The sequence below is a fragment of the Sturnira hondurensis genome, unplaced genomic scaffold, assembly GCF_014824575.4.
Source record: "Sturnira hondurensis isolate 20B ecotype Veracruz unplaced genomic scaffold, ASM1482457v3 Scaffold0008196, whole genome shotgun sequence".
Lineage (NCBI taxonomy): Eukaryota > Metazoa > Chordata > Mammalia > Chiroptera > Phyllostomidae > Sturnira > Sturnira hondurensis.
Window position 1 is genome coordinate 22,921,585 of NW_028080827.1, and position 17,158 is coordinate 22,938,742.

Consider the following 17,158-nt stretch of genomic DNA (forward strand, 5'->3'; position numbering starts at 1 on the left):
CTCTGTAGCCTCCCCCTCCAAGGCTGGACGGGGAAGAAGGCGGAGCCTCAGGGGGCTGGGCGGGAGGCGTGGGCGGGGGGCGGGGCCGACTCCGAGCGCTCCCCTGGCGGTTCTCGCCGAAGGGCTGAGAGCAGCCCGGCGGTCGCGGCGCGGGCAGGAAGGGACGGAGCTCAGATGTGAGTCCAACGCCCGGTGCGCCAGACTTTACTTCGAGGTACGAGCAGAAACCCAGAGTACTGGGGCCTTCCAGCCCGGCCATCGCGCCCCGGCCGCCCGCTGTGCCCCCTGCCGGCCGGGCGACGGCGGCGGCTGGACCGGGCTTTGGGGGGCCGTTCAGGAAAGTCGCGAGCTCCTGCGAAAGCTGTATCCCTTCTCCGAGTCTTTCTTCGTCTTCTCCTTGCTCCCTCGGCCCTGGGCGTCGGGCACCGGGCTGGTAGGTTGCCTCCCTGAGTCGAAGCTCGCCCACGCTGGGGCGGGAGGACGGGGCCCCGGGGCAACCCGGCCGGGCAGCACGGGAGACGCGGAGCTTCGGGGCTGCCTGGGCGGCGAGGGCGGGAGGCCGCTCGGTCTGCTGGCTGCGCCCCTGTGCTCCGTGCGTCGCGCTAGGCTCTCTGGTGGTCCCTGGCGCCCTGTTCTGGGGGCGCCTGTCCGTCGCGCCCCGTTGCTGTGCTTGGGCGCCAGGGCCAGCCCCTAAGCCCTGCATTCCTGGGTGCGGTGTCTGCCGCCTGTTGTGTGCTCCTTGGAGCCGGGCTGCCGGGCTGCCGGGCTGCGGGAAGGGACCCGAGCGTAGCGTCTACCCCATGGTCCCTAAAAGTGTCTAGTCTGGGGAGCCGGAGATTGAGTTTGAGCTCCGCGGCGCCAGAAGGGGGCCTCGGAGGAATGCCGAGTTGGGGGCGCAGACTGCAGAATTTGGGTTCCTGGAGGAGCTTGCAGCGCGCAGGCCCGGCCCCAGGCAGATGAGACCACCAGCCTCTGCTCCAGGATGGCCAGGAACTGTCAGGTGTGGACAGCGTGGGGCCACCAGTGTGAAGTCCACAGGGATGGTGGCAGCACCTCGAGTCCCGGGACGGTATAACCAAATGGTGAGGGCATTTTCTTAAAAGGCATGAATAAATGGAAAGCTGTCAAAATAAGCATATTTTAAAGTTTGAGGGAAAGGTGGCGGATTTTTCAGGCTATGCAGCTATGTATCCAGAGAAATATTAGTTTCTTTAACCCTTTTTGTTTTTCTTTTTTAGTACAAATCTGTTTTGCCAGTGTTTTCCTCAGGAGCTGTGTATTGCTCACAGCAGGGAAAGAAAACTTAAGCAATGTTCTCGGGTTGCTTTTGACTTCAAGCCTGTGCTCTCCAGTTTTGTTTTGTTTTTTTTTATTTTTGAATGTGCAGAAAAAGTATCTCTTGCTGGATTTTCAGTGTATAATTCTGTCTCTTCTTCTCTGGGACCCGACGACGTTTGTTTATGGGTTTTATAAGCATCTATTTAAATTTAGTTTTTGCAGGAAATACTCCCCGTTGCCACAGGGTGTAGTTTACGGATTAGAAAATACTGCTGGAGAAAGCTGCTAGTGGCTTCATTTTCCAAGAATGTAAGTCATTTCCTTTCTGTGATTTCAGGGAGTTGATATTTCACAGCATCAAAACTTTGTGGGGGAAATTTTCCGTGATACATCTGTCATTAAAAAGGCTTTTGACTTTTTCTTCTTTAGAGCCGTGCATAAATTTAGGTTCAGCAGTGTTAAAGGATAAGAAGTTTCTCAGAGTCGATAGCATTTTTAGACCATTGTAGAGAGTAATTTTAACAACCACCAAGACCTACGAACAGCCTGCAGGATGGAGAGTGGGGGAGGGGAGGCGAGAAGCCAGAGGCAGGAAAACAGATGCGTTTGCTGCTGTTCTTTGTAGTATAAAACTTCTATCACTTAATCATTTTCCCTGGATGTGGTTTTGAGAAATAAAAGTATTATGTTCAAAATGAAAATACTCCGCAATATGAGACAACTGACGTTTGAGTTTTCTTTCTGTATGTTTGTAAACATACTGGATTTATATTTCATAATAAAATGGACCTTTGGGGTTATTAGATGAGAAGGGTCCTCCAAGAGATACCTTCCATCAAGTTATCTGCAGGGTATCTTCTGCAGGAAGCAGACTGACTGTAATATGAACTAATTTCCCCCTTTTTGAATTGCTTATAAGAATGCCTGAGATTGGACACTTATGGACCAGAGTTATCAACAGCTCTTGCAGTGCTCAAAACATTTTAAGAGACAGGAAATATTTCTCTATTTCCCCCTCTCACCTTGTAGGGGGGCAACAGAGTAAACTGCTAGCTTCAAATACATAATTCAAACTGGAGGATTTAAGATGCTCCTCCTAGCTTTACAGGAAAACAACACAGGGCAGAGTAAGACTGTGTTTGAAAGCAAAATATTGGTGTTAGGTAATAATTCTTAGCTACAGGTTCTTCAAAAGACCCTGCATTGGGGGGTAGCTAGAGAGCTTTTCTAGTTTCTGTACTTTGTTTCCTGTTTCAACTTCACTTACAAAGTTTTTGGCTTTCTGAAGCAATGACATAATAGACTGTGTAGCCTTTTGTGGCAGATGCTGGAAATGGAAGTTTCAAACAGAATTGCTTTTGACTGAGCTGTCAAGTTCAGAGTTTAGTGTAAATGAGTCCTGCCTCACAACTAACTTTTTTGATAAGGGATTCTTTGTAGGTTTCAACTTCTAAGTTGCCCATTTTGATTCCTAAGGCTATGGGTTTACAAAAAACCATAAAACCTGCAAACAATTATTTTATTACATGAAAGCCAGTACCAAGAAAAGATTAATTCAGTCCAGATGTAAAAATGTATGTGAATTTTAGATTCGGATGATCTCAACAAGTTCTCCCTTTTGTTGATGAGGCTGCCTGGATCGCAGATGGCATGCGCAAATTATCCTTTCGGTGGTTTTCTGAGTTCAGAGCTAAATTTAACAGGCCTTTTCCTAAGGTCATTTTAATATTGTTTCGGGCCTTCTAAAGAACAGAAAGTTTTCTGCATTTATGCAGAGATGGGTTTTTTCCTATTACTCATTAATACAGACCTCATTAAATGACCTGGTTTGGTAGATGAAGCCTATTTCGTAAGTGTTCAGATATGTGTACCTTTATGGGCAAAGCATTGAAGCTTTGGCTTTCAATTATGCCGATTCCAACTCTCTTCTTTTAAAGAAAAAAAAAATTTTTGAGTGTGTTTATAGTCTTTAGTAGTATCCTGTTGGAGCACAATTTGTGTTTTCTGATACAGCATTTGGTACTTCTGTGATGATCCTCTGACCTCCTCTTTCTTCTACCAAAAAGAAATAATACACACAACTTATAAGAAAACTTCAGTATTTTTTCTTTATTTTTTTCTTGATAACTTTTTAGGTTGAATTTATTGGGGTGACATTGATTAATGAAATAACATAGATTGCAGGTGTGTAAATTCTTTTATACATCATCTGTATATTGTGTATTCACCAAAACTTCAGTATTTTTCAACCTTTACGTTCAACAGCATAATTACAAAGGGTGTATGTTGCACACTTAAAATGATACATATTTTAGGGAGTTTTTGTATCATTATATAATTATACATTTTGGGAGTTTGGTTACATTATGATTGTGTATAAAGCAATCAAGTGTTGGGGGAGGGATAGGAAGCATTTACTGAAGGAATTTTATGGATGGTGACATTTCAGTTAAAAAGTATCTTTCCTAAAACTGAAACAGAAAAAATGGTATTGTTGGCCTCTGTAGTTAAACTTTGATTTAGGGGTAGTTTTGAGAAAGCTTTTGAATTGCACATTATCCTGAGGAAGAGGCTTTGGGGACCAGTAAAAATAAGTAGAAATAAGTTAAAGGGGTAATTTGAGAGGAAGCAGGAAGTAGAATACTGGGCATTGAATTGCAAGGAAAATCTAAACTTAAAAGGACGACTATTTAAAACAAGGCTAAAGTAGGGAGAATTTTCTATTTAAAAGTGGGAATTCGAGAATAAGATCTTTTTAGCTGAGAAAAAAGGATTAAAATTAAGGTGCCCTATAAGGTCTGTATACAACATGAAAGGGTGCTAAGTGATGTTATCATGGATATCTTGCCTGCGTTTGTGTTGAAATGGTGTTCAGGGACTGGATGCTTATGATTGTGCCCCTCCCCACCCCAGTTACCATTTCAAAGACTGGAAACTTTTTTTTTGTCTTAGCTTTAATGATTCTACAAGTACTTAACTAGTCTCCCAGCAGTTGGGAGAACCACAACTGCCCACCCCAATGTGCTGGGGCCAGAGAATCTCTACAGAAGTAGTGGCTGAAGTTATCAGAGTTTTGAGTGAAAACAAGTTAGCTGTACTTCCAATTATGCTATAGGCAGTAGTGGTATAATTACTTCTAATGCAAGTTTGTGAACTATCACTTTTTATGTATCAAATGTTGTAATCATGCAGTGTACCACATTGATCAAGGAGGGGTTATTGAACCCTGGAAAGGGGTGAAAAATCACAGATCTGACAGACAGGTTGTATTGGCAGAGGAGGAGGAAAAGGTGGTGCTGAGACACATACATAGAAGGAGGAACGATGCAGGCCAGAGGGGCAGGCAGGGCTTGCCGGTGCGTCCCTGAGGTGGTCTGTAGTACGGCGTTTTCTTGAATGCCTTTCCCTACCTGTGTGACCTTACCTAGTGGAGTTTGATTTATAAAGCAGGAAACTAGTTGGAGATTTGGGCATTATCTAGGTGATTTCATTAATGTGCTAATTGGGATCATTCTTACCAAAAGTATGTATTTAGAACCTCAATATTCACTCTCCTAGGGTATTTTGAGATGTTTCAGACATCTCAAACATCTTTATCTTGGTGCATATATATATTATAGAACTTTGAACAGCAGTGTTTTACTGGTATATGAAGACAGGGAAAAGCAATATTTTATATTAACTTATTGCCACAGTTTCGTGTGAAAGGGGAAATCATCATAAAAGTCAAGCAATTCTGTATTAAGATATTCAGAAATTAATGAAGTATATCGCTTAGCTTCTGAGGTGGTTCTCTGTCTAGCTGACATTAAATGAAATGTAACAATTTCTCTCCCGATACGTGGCACCACTTGTGCTGCCCAGTTTTGGTAGATTGCTTTTCTGAGGGGGGGAGTGGAGTCCCTGTGGCTTATTTCTTCGGGTGAACTTGTTGAATATTGCATGCAACCAGGAAAGTGCACAGATCAGAAGTGTGTAGCAAAAAGTGATCGTACTCGGGGGCCAGCATCCAAACCAAGAAACAGCATTGCCAGCCCCGCAGGAGCCTCCCTGCGCAGTCAGAATCCCTGCTCCCTGGGCGACCACTATTCCTTTAGTGCCAGTGGTTGGTTTTAACATGTTCTTACACTGCATTTAAATAAAATCAAATACGGACCGTAAGTTCTGTTTTGTGTTTTCCTTGTCTCAACATACTGTCCTGTCCAAATTGATGCAGGTAGCCGTAGTTCCTTTTTATTATTTTTTTATTTCTGTGAATGAATGTACCCAGTTTATTCATCCATTCTGTCGATGGACATTTGGGTAATTTGGGGCTGATATAGTTGGATGTGACTTGGATGTGAACTTTTGATGGCTGAAGAAAAAATAAGCACTTTGGAATTTGAAAGAAGAGTGTAGTCTTAAGATTAAAAGAGCAAAAATACTGCAGAAATGTGTGAGAGGAAAAAATGCAATGTCATGAAAACACTAAAGGGTCAACTCAGTTCACAGAATCCTAGCGTTTCAGGGACACAGTTCGGAATATACCAGCTGGATGTGGCCAGATTTCGGTTGAGAATTGGGAAGAAGGAAGGGATCGTCAGTGATAGCCCCATCACTTTTTAGAGGTAGAGGAATTGAGGTCCCTTGAGACTGAGTGACTCATACGGAGTCTTACAGCAGGTGAGAGTGCTGAGAGTAGAAGCTGCTTCTGACTCTGTTTAGGCTCGTGCCCCCTGAGTCCACTGGCCTGGAGGATAGGGTACCCTTTTCTGATTCACACTCAGGTGTCCTGTGGACAGATAGACTCAGACCTGCCCAGAGAAAACGGAGGTGTATGTAGTCCAGTGAGACACAGTTTTACTTTCTCAAGCCTGCCCTACCTGTGCTCTTACAGAGAATCCTTGGGACGTCTCTTTTCCTCTTTTCTCCTTTCTCCCTCTTACAGGGTTCTCCAGTGCAACCTTGGTTTATGAGTGCCAAGTAGGTAATATCTTGAGGTCCCTCCTGACTCATTGTTTCATTGATTGATAAATGATCTAGGATGTGGACACTAATTTCAATGGCCTGCTTTCTAAATAGTTTTTAAATAGTTCATTCTGAAGAAAATGTTGCAAAAAAAGATTTTTTTGCCTCTTCCTGCCATTATGCCTCCCCCGACCTTTACAACATAGTTATTTTAATTCTTAAATATCCCTGGAAACATCCAGTGTCTACCTAAAACAACAGTGGAATTCTGATGCTGAAGTGGCGGCCCCCAGGAAGCACTTTCTATAAAACATAGGATTATGTTTTCACTGAGAAAGCTAATAGATAAAGCAATGTGCTTACAAAGGTAAGCTATTGGTATAGATAGTGTCTTTCATGTTTCCTTAACAAGAAAAAGGATTTTCACATAGTTCAAGAAAAGGCTCAGAATTTCAACCTAGACTCATTAGGAAGGGAAAAAAAGCGAAAAATGGGTAAAATCACAGATGTTTTACAAATGGGTAGTAAATATATCCTGCTTCAATTAAGATACCGCTTATAACAGCAAAAACTTACCATGTTTAATCTTAGGAAACAAAAAATGTGCTTACTATTGGCCACAGTCCTGACAAGTTGCTCCCTGAAATTAGTACCAAAAAGAGTAATATGTTACGAAGACAACGCGGAAGAGAGGCTGTGTGGTGTAAGGGGAAGAATGAGATCTTTCAGATCAGTCTGGGCTCCGCATCCAGGCTCCATGGCTCTCTAGTGCGGAACGTTGGGGAAGTCACCCTCTCTGAACCTTGCTTCCTCATCTGTTAAATGGAGACCCAACAGGGTGGTTTGGATAATTACGTGAAATAGTACAGGTAAAGCAACTAGCATGGTCCGCCACACAGGAGAAAAGTAATGTTAGCTCTTACTGCTTAAGGCAGACAGAAATGATGTATAGAAGGATTTAAAGTTTTCCTGGAGTTCCCTTAGGCTTTTGTTTATAAGCCATCATTCACAAGATTTTATTCTATAGGGTGAGCCAAAAGTAGGTTTACAGTTGTGAGCACACAAAACACAGTTTATTCTTTTATTATTCTTTATTAATTATTGCATTATTTTCCATATGAACAACTGTAGACCTACTCTTGCCCCACCATGTATTTCGTCTATTGATGGCATTAAGTAGGCAACCAAACGTAGTATTTCTCAGTGACAGGTAATGCGCAATCTGTATTGCTGCATGAGGAACAGCTGGCCTAGTTCACTGATCACTAATTGACTGAGTTATTTTTCCTAATTCTTTTCTAATTCCTAGCTATCTCAGTCCCCCAGCTTCTGTCTGCTGGATAGTTATTTCTTCCCAGAGGCTAAAAAGTAAATCTACAGATTTAGAAATTCTCTTTATGATGATTAATGTTGTGCAAAGTACTTTTAAAATTAAAGAGTACCAGTGGCCCATGCCTTTTGCTCCTGTGCCCTGCAGAGTTCGAGTCCTTTTAAAAACAGCCACTATTATTGGTATAAAGCAATGGTTGTTTATTTCTCCCAGCCCCAGCCCCCACCACTGGCACAGTTTATGTAATGTGGGTCCGACCCCTTCATAATTTTCTGTTACGAGGCCTAGAGCTTAAGATTTTAAGTCATTCCTTCAAAGGAAATTAATAGCCTGAAAGTTTCAAAGGAAGTGTTTAAGAAAAAACAAACTTAAACACATTAGGAAGACAAATTTACATCTAAACAGCATAATTATAAGCCCAGTCTCAATAGGCACAGGATCCTCCAGCATAATCATGATGTAGCGTTGTGATCTGTTCGTTAAGAAGGGGACTTACCTGAGATAACCTGCTCCCTGGTGTGTGTTGTGTAATACTTTGAACTCAGTAAACGTAATGCTTTAAAAATGTTCACTAAGTCCATGAAAAAACAGGTTGTACATCTTTATGAAGTATCTATGTCTATGTCAAATACTTTGCGTAATTCCTACCAAAGGGATTTTTGTCTCAGCGGGAGAACAAAATGCATGTGTGTGGAAGGCGTTAGGTGTTTCAGATGAGTACTGACTGGAGTCCTGGGTTTAGGGAGCAGAATCAGTGAGGGTGCTCCGAGCTTCCCTGGGGCTGCTGGATTTGTGTTGGGCCATGGGATCAGGCTGCGAACTTTCTATTTTTCAAGTCCAAATGAGCTTTTTTAAGAAAACAAAGCTTAGGATTTGGTAAAAGTCTCAAATATCAAAAATAAACCTATGAAATTGGGATTATTGAATGTTTAGTTAAATTCATTTATTCAACATAATATACGCCTGTGTGCACTATGCCACAATGTACTATGTGCTAGGCAGTGTTCTAGGCCCCAGAGATACGCCAGTGAACAAAATAGAGCTTTGCCTTCATGGAGCTTATAGTCTATTCGTAGACAAACAGTAAACATAATGGCGTTAGATGTTTTATGGGAGTCCAGGGAGGTGGGAAGCAGAAGCATTGGCAGTTGGAAGTATAGCAGGTCCTTGAATAATGTCGTTTTGTTCAGTGTCATTTTGGTATAACATTTATGAGATGCCATAGAAACGTAACTCATTTACATCAGTTACCCTATGGTAAAGTTGGTTTCTTTGTGTCTTCTGCTTAAAGGGAGAGACAGAACCTATCAACGATGTTAAGTGAGGACTTACTGTAGTGTGGTCAAAGACGGCCTCACTGTCATCTGGCTTGAGGGAGGGTGGTAGCCATACAGAGACACCTGGGAAAGTGTGGTCCAGCAGAGGGACTTCAAAGGCCGCAGGTGAAACTGTGCCTGGTGTGTTCCAGGAACAGTTAGAAAGCCCACAAAGTAGCAGTAGATGAGGTCAGTGAGGTTTGCACAGCGTATCGTGTAGGGCCTGCGTGGTGGGCCACTTTAAGAACTTTGACAGTTACTCTGAGTGAAATGTGGACCCACTGGAGTGTTTTGAGCAGAGGGCTAAGATGCTTTGACCTTCATTTTAATAGAACCACTGGCTGTGTTGAGATAGAAAAGTGGAGCAAGGTGGTCAAGGGTGGAAGCAGGAATACAGCTGTTGCTGTGATGTAATTGAGAGATGCTCATAGCAGTGGAAGAGGGGGTGAGAACTGACCAAAACTTAATTTGTAAGTTGAACCAGTAGGATTTCCTGGCCAACTGTTTGAGGAGTGTGAGAAAGAGATCAGAGTAAGGATAACATCAAGGCTTTCTGCATAATTATGGAGTTGCCATGAACTGAGATAGGGATCTCACCGAGGAGCTGTTTTAACCGTGTTGTGTTCGCCTTCCAAGTGGAGAAGTTGAGTAGATTGTTGGATATAGGAATCTGGAGTGTAAAGAATAGGTCCGGGCTGCAGATATGAATTTGGAAGTCACCAACCGAATTCGGGTGACTTGGGGAATGTGAGTATACAGAGTTAGTAGTCCACAGATCAAGCTTTGGGTCATGTCAGTATTTACAGTGTCTGGAGACGAGATCTCATAAGATAATATCTTAAGCTACAGGATTATGCGCGGTTTCTACCATAGTGGGCATAATTAGGTGTCATTTTTAGAAGATGATGTTAATTCTGTTGATCCACACCATGGGAGGAAGGAACTATGAGTTACTTTTCTGTGGTAAAGTACTTGGGCTGAGCCTGGGGTGGCTCAGGCTTTAGAGGTGAGATGATAAGGTGGAACCAGTAAAGGAGACTGAGAAGGAGCAGCCAGAGGATAGGAGGGAGATAAGACGAATACTCTTGAAGTCAAAGAGTGTGAGCGAGGGGAGAGTGGATCAGTGGTTCCATGGGTTGCTTAGAAGTCAAGTAGGATGAGGACTGAGAGATGCTCATTGGTTTTAGGACCAAAACCTGATTGGAGTGGGCTCAAGACAGAATGAAAAGCTTATAAAAGATAGTTTTGATTTTCAGTTCAGTTTCTTATAAAGATTCAGTATTGGATGTGAGTACATTTTAATATGTCTGATAGAATGTGGGGTGGGTCTTTCGGATGCTGGGGACCCTGAGGGTCTTCCACAGGCTCTCGTGGGGATGAGGAGCCTTTGAGCTTCCCCTGAGTTGTTATTGGTAAAGCTCTGGAGTGGACTGTAGTCTGTTTCTTTGAGATAGAAGAAAGTTCTAATGCAGTTTATTTCTTTATTCCCTTTGGAGAAGAACTTTATCTTAGAAGCGCTGTCACTTTGTTAAGACTTTTTGTTTGGTTGGTTTTCTAGTTCCACCCATTGATCTTTTGTTTGAAAAGGATACAGCACAGCCCCAGTGAGAGAGTGGTTTGAGTTGGCTTCCGTTTCCGCAGCGGCGATGGGTTTGAGCTGAGGGGCCCGCGCACACATCATGGTGCCCCACAAGCCTGGAAGCCTTTGCTCACAGAGTGGGCGGATGGCTCAGGGTTGGGGTTCTCAGAGCCCGAGCTGATGAAGTCATAGAAACATTGCTTGTTTATTACTTCTTTTTCACTTTGTTGATGGCTTTCATTGTGAATATTATTTCAAAGTATGTGATCAAGCGGTTTTCATAGCTCTGTACTTTATGTCCTAATTATGCACCAAGAATTTGGTCTTGTGGGAATTACCTTTGAATTATAATGCTAACTTTCTATAATACTATCATCAAAACGAATCAACAAGTCTCTGATACTAATTACCTTTCCTTTCCATAAGCTGATTAAAATGCTAACGCATAGGCCTTTAATGCTTAAATATTGTTTTTGGATAGTTAAAAGCTTATACTGATTGTAGAATTAAAACTTTCTTACGTTACTTTGAGTTTTGTTTGGTAATAGAACATAGTGGTAGTTTTTAGAAAGTTGCTGATTATGGGGAAATACTGGAAAGAGCAAGAGTTTTTGTTTGCAGTGCAGTATGGCGTGTGTTTTTTGAGGAGCGGAGCTCCAGTGGTGTGTGTTTCCAGCGGGTTGTGGCCTAATCGTGTCAGCATTCTCTTAGGTACAGCTCTGTCAACACTGTGTATTAGTATCACGTTGAGTGTTTTTTCAGCTGAAACTTATAAGTCACTCTACAGTTAGTTAAATGAGTGTAATTGGCTCGTAACAGAAATGTGCAAGGCCAAGGTGAAATAATTTGGCAGGACTGAGCATTTAAATGCTGAGCATTTACCAGCATTTTGCGTGGTAAATACTGCAGTGTGCAGAGGTGCAAAACTAAGCAAATTTTGAAATAAATGTTAAGTCTCTTAATTCAGTGACTAGAGGATGAACTCCAGATCTCTTAGTGTGGAATTGAGCACTCCAAACCAGCATTGCAAGCCTGTGGTCCACCAGGGAGGATGCCTGCTGACATGTTTTGGTTTTCAACATAGTGTTAAAGACATTTATTTGCCAGCACTTAAAAACTGACATTAAAAATTTCTGACTTTACACCTTCTTTTGAAAACCTGGAAGGTGTGACAGCGATCTTTTGGAGCAGCACAGACCCACTTCCTCCTTCGTAGGCAGCGGGTTCTGCCAGCGCCTGTCGTCCCCAGCAGAGATCCTCTTGCCCCCAACATTGAGACCAAGTGGCTGTTGGCATTTTTTACCTTGCAGGCTTCACTCCTTTGTTGCCTCCCCCTGCTGTCATGTGTTGTAGCTACTTGACTTATTTTCCAGTGTCATTGCAGAGCTCCTGAGTCTAGCCCAGTTGCCCTCCCCATTGTCCCATCAGCCACGTACACACTTAGTCTGGATCACGCTTCCTCTCCTTCCACAGAACGGAGCTGCATACGGCCTGTATCACTTCACTGGAACGTGGCACATGCTCCTTTATACACATCTTGTTGTATATTTTTTCTAGCTTTCCAACTGTATTGTAAATTTCATGAGGGCAATGATTATATCTTATAATTTATGAGTGCCTGGAAAGTTTATTTTAAATTTACTAGATTGACTATTGTTTAGATTTAGCTTCCAGTTGATGGTAATCTGTGGTTATAATGACTTTGAAAATCATTATAGAAGATTTCAAAAATCAAAATCTTGTGTAAAATCCACTTCTGCAGTAGGGCTGCCTCCCTCTCTCCCTCTTTCCCCCATCGCTACCCAAAGATATGTTTATTGATTTTTCAAGAGAAAGGAGGGGCAAAGAGAGAGAGAGAGAGAGAGAGAGAAAGGGAAGGAGAGAGAAAAAACCATCAATGTGAGAGAGATCAGCTGACTCCCATATGTACCCCGACTGGCGGTCAAACCGGTAACCTAGGTAAGTGCCCTGACTGGGAGCTGAACTGCACCCTTTCGGTGTACAGGGTAATGCTCCAACCAACCTGGCCACCCAGCCAGGGCTCACATAGGACTTTCTTAATTTCCTGTATCCATTCCTTTGTAGCTTTATAGTAACATTTATGTAATCTATTTGAGCAGGGATTTTCAACTTTTTTCATCTCGTGGCACACATAAACTAATTAACAAAATTCTGTGGCACACCAAAAAGTGTATTTTTTGCTGATCTGATTTTTAAAAAAAACAATAATTTTGATTCATTCACACTAGACAGCTATTGTTGTGTTGACTATTGTCATTTTTTTTTAATTTGACAATGTAAGAGAAGAGGTCAGTTCCCCTGACTTAATAGTCAGATATTGCATATTTTAAAAATTCTCATTTTGCTGTGGCTGGTGTGGCTCAGTGGATTGAGCATCAGCCTAAGAACCAAAAGGTTGCTGGTTCGATTCCCAGCCACAGCCCATGCCTGGGTTGTGGGCCAGGTCCCCAGTTGGGAGTCTGCAGGAGGCAACCAGTCAATGTTTTTCTCACACACTGATGTTCTCTTCCTCACTTTGTCCCTCGCTCCCTTCTCTGTGAGAATAAATAAATAAAATCTTTTAAAAAAATTCTTGTAGCACAACAGTTGAAAATCACTGTATTTGAGTATTAATTTACTAAACACCTCATTTATTGCCAATTCTCTGATTCCATTATGTAGGTGGGTGGAATTTCCAAATAAATGAGTCACTACTACATACCATTTTATTATTTTAGATATGTTTCTTTCTAATGACTAATACTGTTTTAAACATCTTATGTTTTTTGTCATTCATTTGACAAGTCGTGTGTACAGAAGACCCTGGAGAAAGTCTGAACCCGATAGACATGATGGACCTGCTTTCCTGAAGCTGTTACCATTCGAAGCTGGAAAGGCAGATAATAATGGTGTGTGTAATTGTTCAATTTCAAAAAGTATTACTAAAAAGTAGGTGGTGTTCTGAGACCTTATAAAGGAGCACTCGGGGGGACCGGGCTGTAGTAGGGAGTATGACATGACTGGATTTCAAACTCCTTGACCTTCTTATAATTCCCCAGCAATTTTTAAAATATTCTGAATGCAACAACTGAATTTGAGCAACAAATAAATTATGAAGTGATTTCTATAAGAAAATAAGAGTTGAAAAATAAAACTTTTCCTAACAATTTACCATTGGTTGTAGTCATTGCATTGATGATAAAGAAAGAATTATAATTTATAGCTCTAGAGCAGGGGTGTCAAACTCACTCTCACCAGGGGTCACATCAGCCCCTAGAGGTTACCTTCAAAGGACAGAATGTAACTTTAGGACTGTGTAAATGTAATTACTCCTTAACAGCTAAGCGAGACAAGGTGGAAACAAGGTGGAGGGCCAGATTCGGCTCGCAGGCCTTGTGTTTGCCACCTGTGTTCTAGAGCTTACTGTCATTTGCTTGGTACCTGAGTTGCACTCTGTTTAAATAAGTAAACAAAGGGGGAATTGGGCTAGAAATTTCAGATATGGCTAACTTGCAAAACAACTTCTATTTTCTGAAACTAATTTTGTCAAGGATGTTTTCAGTAGGACTTTTCTTATGGCTCTCAAATAGGTTATAAAAAGTAAGTTTGGTTTATTTCTTAAAGAGGAACTAATGGATAGTACTGTTACTTTATACTTCCAAGCCCATGGCTGAAAATGATTGATAGTTCACCAGGCTGGTCTTGGAGTGATGTAAATACAGTGTCGTAAGAAAACCTCAGTAGTAAAGTTGGTGACATGTGAGGGAGCCAAAAAACAGTAGAATTTTGTGTGGTCACATATATTTTATCACAGCAATCAGAAATGCTTGAAGTATTTTTTCCAAAGAAAGTAGAATTCTATATTTAATTAAATCCCTCTAAAGATGGTGGTAGAGTTAATTTTTTACATAGTTTAATGTCAAACTGAAACATGTAGGTCAGCTGTGGTGGTGCCATTTCTGAGATCTCTGTTGAGAAATTCATGTTACTTGTGATTATAGAAGGAAATTTTTAAAATTAACATGTTAGGTAAGTTTTCCAATAAACTCAAGATTTCAAAATGCGATCTTAAGGAAATAGGATCAGAGAACAGTTTTTAAGAAATGTCAAATGTCATGTAGAATTTAAAACAAATTCCAAAACGTGTCTTTTTAACCTCCGATATTCGTTCCACTGAGCCCACGTTCATTTTAAACTTTCAAAGAGGTTGATTTAAATCTGCAAAAAATGCTGAACTAATCATTTGTAATATACTAAATTGTTTTACTAATGCCTAGAGAAATGGAAAGGGAAATTNAAATAAACTCAAGATTTCAAAATGCGATCTTAAGGAAATAGGATCAGAGAACAGTTTTTAAGAAATGTCAAATGTCATGTAGAATTTAAAACAAATTCCAAAATGTGTCTTTTTAACCTCCGATATTCATTCCACTGAGCCCACGTTTATTTTAAACTTTCAAAGAGGTTGATTTAAATCTGCAAAAAATGCTGAACTAATCATTTGTAATATACTAAATTGTTTTACTAATGCCTAGAGAAATGGAAAGGGAAATTTTCGTGACTTTCAGATGTTGAGTAAAACCTAGCAGGGAAAGCTAGTAAAAGTTATTTAATTGATAACATAAAATAATTGCCTTCAGGATTCTTGTATTCTGACCAAGAAGTTTTCAGGAAATTTATAATCAGTTTATTATAGATTTGGGATCTAAAACTAATGCATTTTAGTGTATGAGGTCTGTCTGGAAAAAGTCTAGCCATTGTTAATATAACAAGAACAGTTTGCATGACATCAGTGTAACCTGGTGGCCAAGGAGAGTGGACTGGAATGTGCACGAGTGAACAGTGACGACTTCACTGTACTAGTTGGTGGGGTAGTAGATACCATTGAGTGGGCATGTGTACTGTGTAGCCATCACATTTTAAATGACTGAGCAAGTAGAGCAATGAATCTGTGTCAAATTTTGCGTTAAGCCTGAACATTTCATCTGCGGAAACTATTCAGATGATTCAGAAGGCTGCAGCTGGGGGCAACTGGTGGTTGGCAGGTCTGTCATGACGACACGCCTGCTCATGTATCACATCTCCTGGAGAGGTTTTTGGTAAAACATCAGATCACCCAGGGGACTCAGCACCCCCATAGCCCAGATTTGGTGCCCTGCAGCTTCTGGGTTTCCCCAAAACTAAAATCACCTTTGAAAGGGAAGAGATTTCAGACTGTCATTGAGATTCAGGAATATATGATGGGGCAGCTGATGGCAGTTGGGAGAACTGTGTGAGGTCCCACGGTGCCTGCAATGATGGGGTCTGAGGTGTCCTTGTTATATGTGCAGTGTTTCTTGTATCTTCTATTTTCTTCAATAAATGTCTCTATTTTTCATATTGCATGGCTGGATACCTTCTAGATGGACTTTGTATAATTATTTTCTACTTAGGAGAATTTGAAATATGTTCTCAATTGCCAAAGGAATGGGCCAGGGTCTCAAATTTTGTTTGGGTCTTGGTTAGTGGTCAATTGAAGTCCATTTTCTAGTGCTGGAATCTGACGTGTTGTAGTGGCAACTCTTGTTTGGATATCTTTTTCTGGTGCAATGCTATTTTGTCCGAGCTAACAGAGATCACTCACACCTTCCCAGGTCAGCAGTAAGCTGTTTGAGGACACACAAAATGTTACATTTCTTCCATAGCTCCTGGAAAACTGCTGGCTCTTGACCTAAGCCCCACAATATTACAGCTTTATCTTTTCTGGTCTAAGGTGACAGAATTGTCATCTAAAGTTAAACATAGAGTAAGCCAGAGTGGCATTTAACCCATAAAAAAGTAACAGAAGTGTGTTTATGAAAACTTATATACCTATCTCCCAAGTCTAATATATAAATAAAATACAGCTCTTCCCATAGCAGTAATATGTATTCAGATTTGCTAGCATAAAAATACATATTGTTACTTAAATATTCAAAAGGTTATGAAAAATAACAAATTTTGTTCCTGAAACTTTCCAAAGACCCTAAGTAAAAATTGGGTTTTAAATAATAACATAGAATGCAGAAATAGAAATTGTCTGTGATTTCCTAATGCAGGAAGGCAGGGTCTCTTGAAATGCCTTTGTTCGTTGGAGTTCTTTCCAGGCTGCATAAGAATAGGGTTTCTTGTTTTTTCATGAGTTTTTGGTTGGTGTAATGAAGGTACAAGTTTCCTCTGTTCTCCCAGGGTTGACAAAGTCATAAGCTTAATGCATTGCCTGTTTCACCTTTGCCGCAGTTTCCTCTCCTTGGCATGACACCTGGTGCTGTGCACTCCTGTTGTGATCAGGTTGTCCGTGAAGAGGTAATCTTAACATGACATGGACCACTGGCTATTGGGGTTGATATTCTTGGCCCTGTGACCTAGGAATGAGGTAATAATGGACCTCATATTTTTTTGTAAAAGGGTTTATACTGGTCTTGCCTTTATTTCAGATTGGGGTGGGGGAAGACCCGCAAGTTGGGATTATTTCTGTTTTTTTTATCTTTATTGTATTTTTTCCATTACCATTTAATCCCCTTACACACCCCTATCCCAAGTAATCACCACACTGTTGTCCTGTCCATGTGTCCTTTTTCTGGGATTATTTCTAAATAAAACTTTTATATTACTGTGCCATCCATCTTATCTGCTATCACCTTTACGATAGGAGTTTTAGCTTCCCCAGACTTCTCTTTCTTCAGCCTA

General features: G+C 41.3%; 1 protein-coding gene across 5 annotated transcripts in view; it reads left to right on the forward strand.

Moving 5' to 3' along the window:
* Nucleotides 1–17,158, forward strand: part of FRMD6 (FERM domain containing 6) — a 93,590-nt gene that overhangs the window by 23,332 nt on the left and 53,100 nt on the right. For 2 of the 5 annotated variants that reach the window (XM_037054298.1, XM_037054303.1), the window contains exon 1: nt 97–214. The exons of 1 other annotated variant lie outside the window; for it this stretch is intronic. The gene's annotated coding sequence lies outside the window, so the exon portion shown is untranslated. Of the gene's footprint in view, nt 1–91; nt 215–244; nt 434–17,158 lie in introns of those variants that run through there. 2 more of the 5 variants (XM_037054300.1, XM_037054299.1) reach the window with 2 other exon arrangements.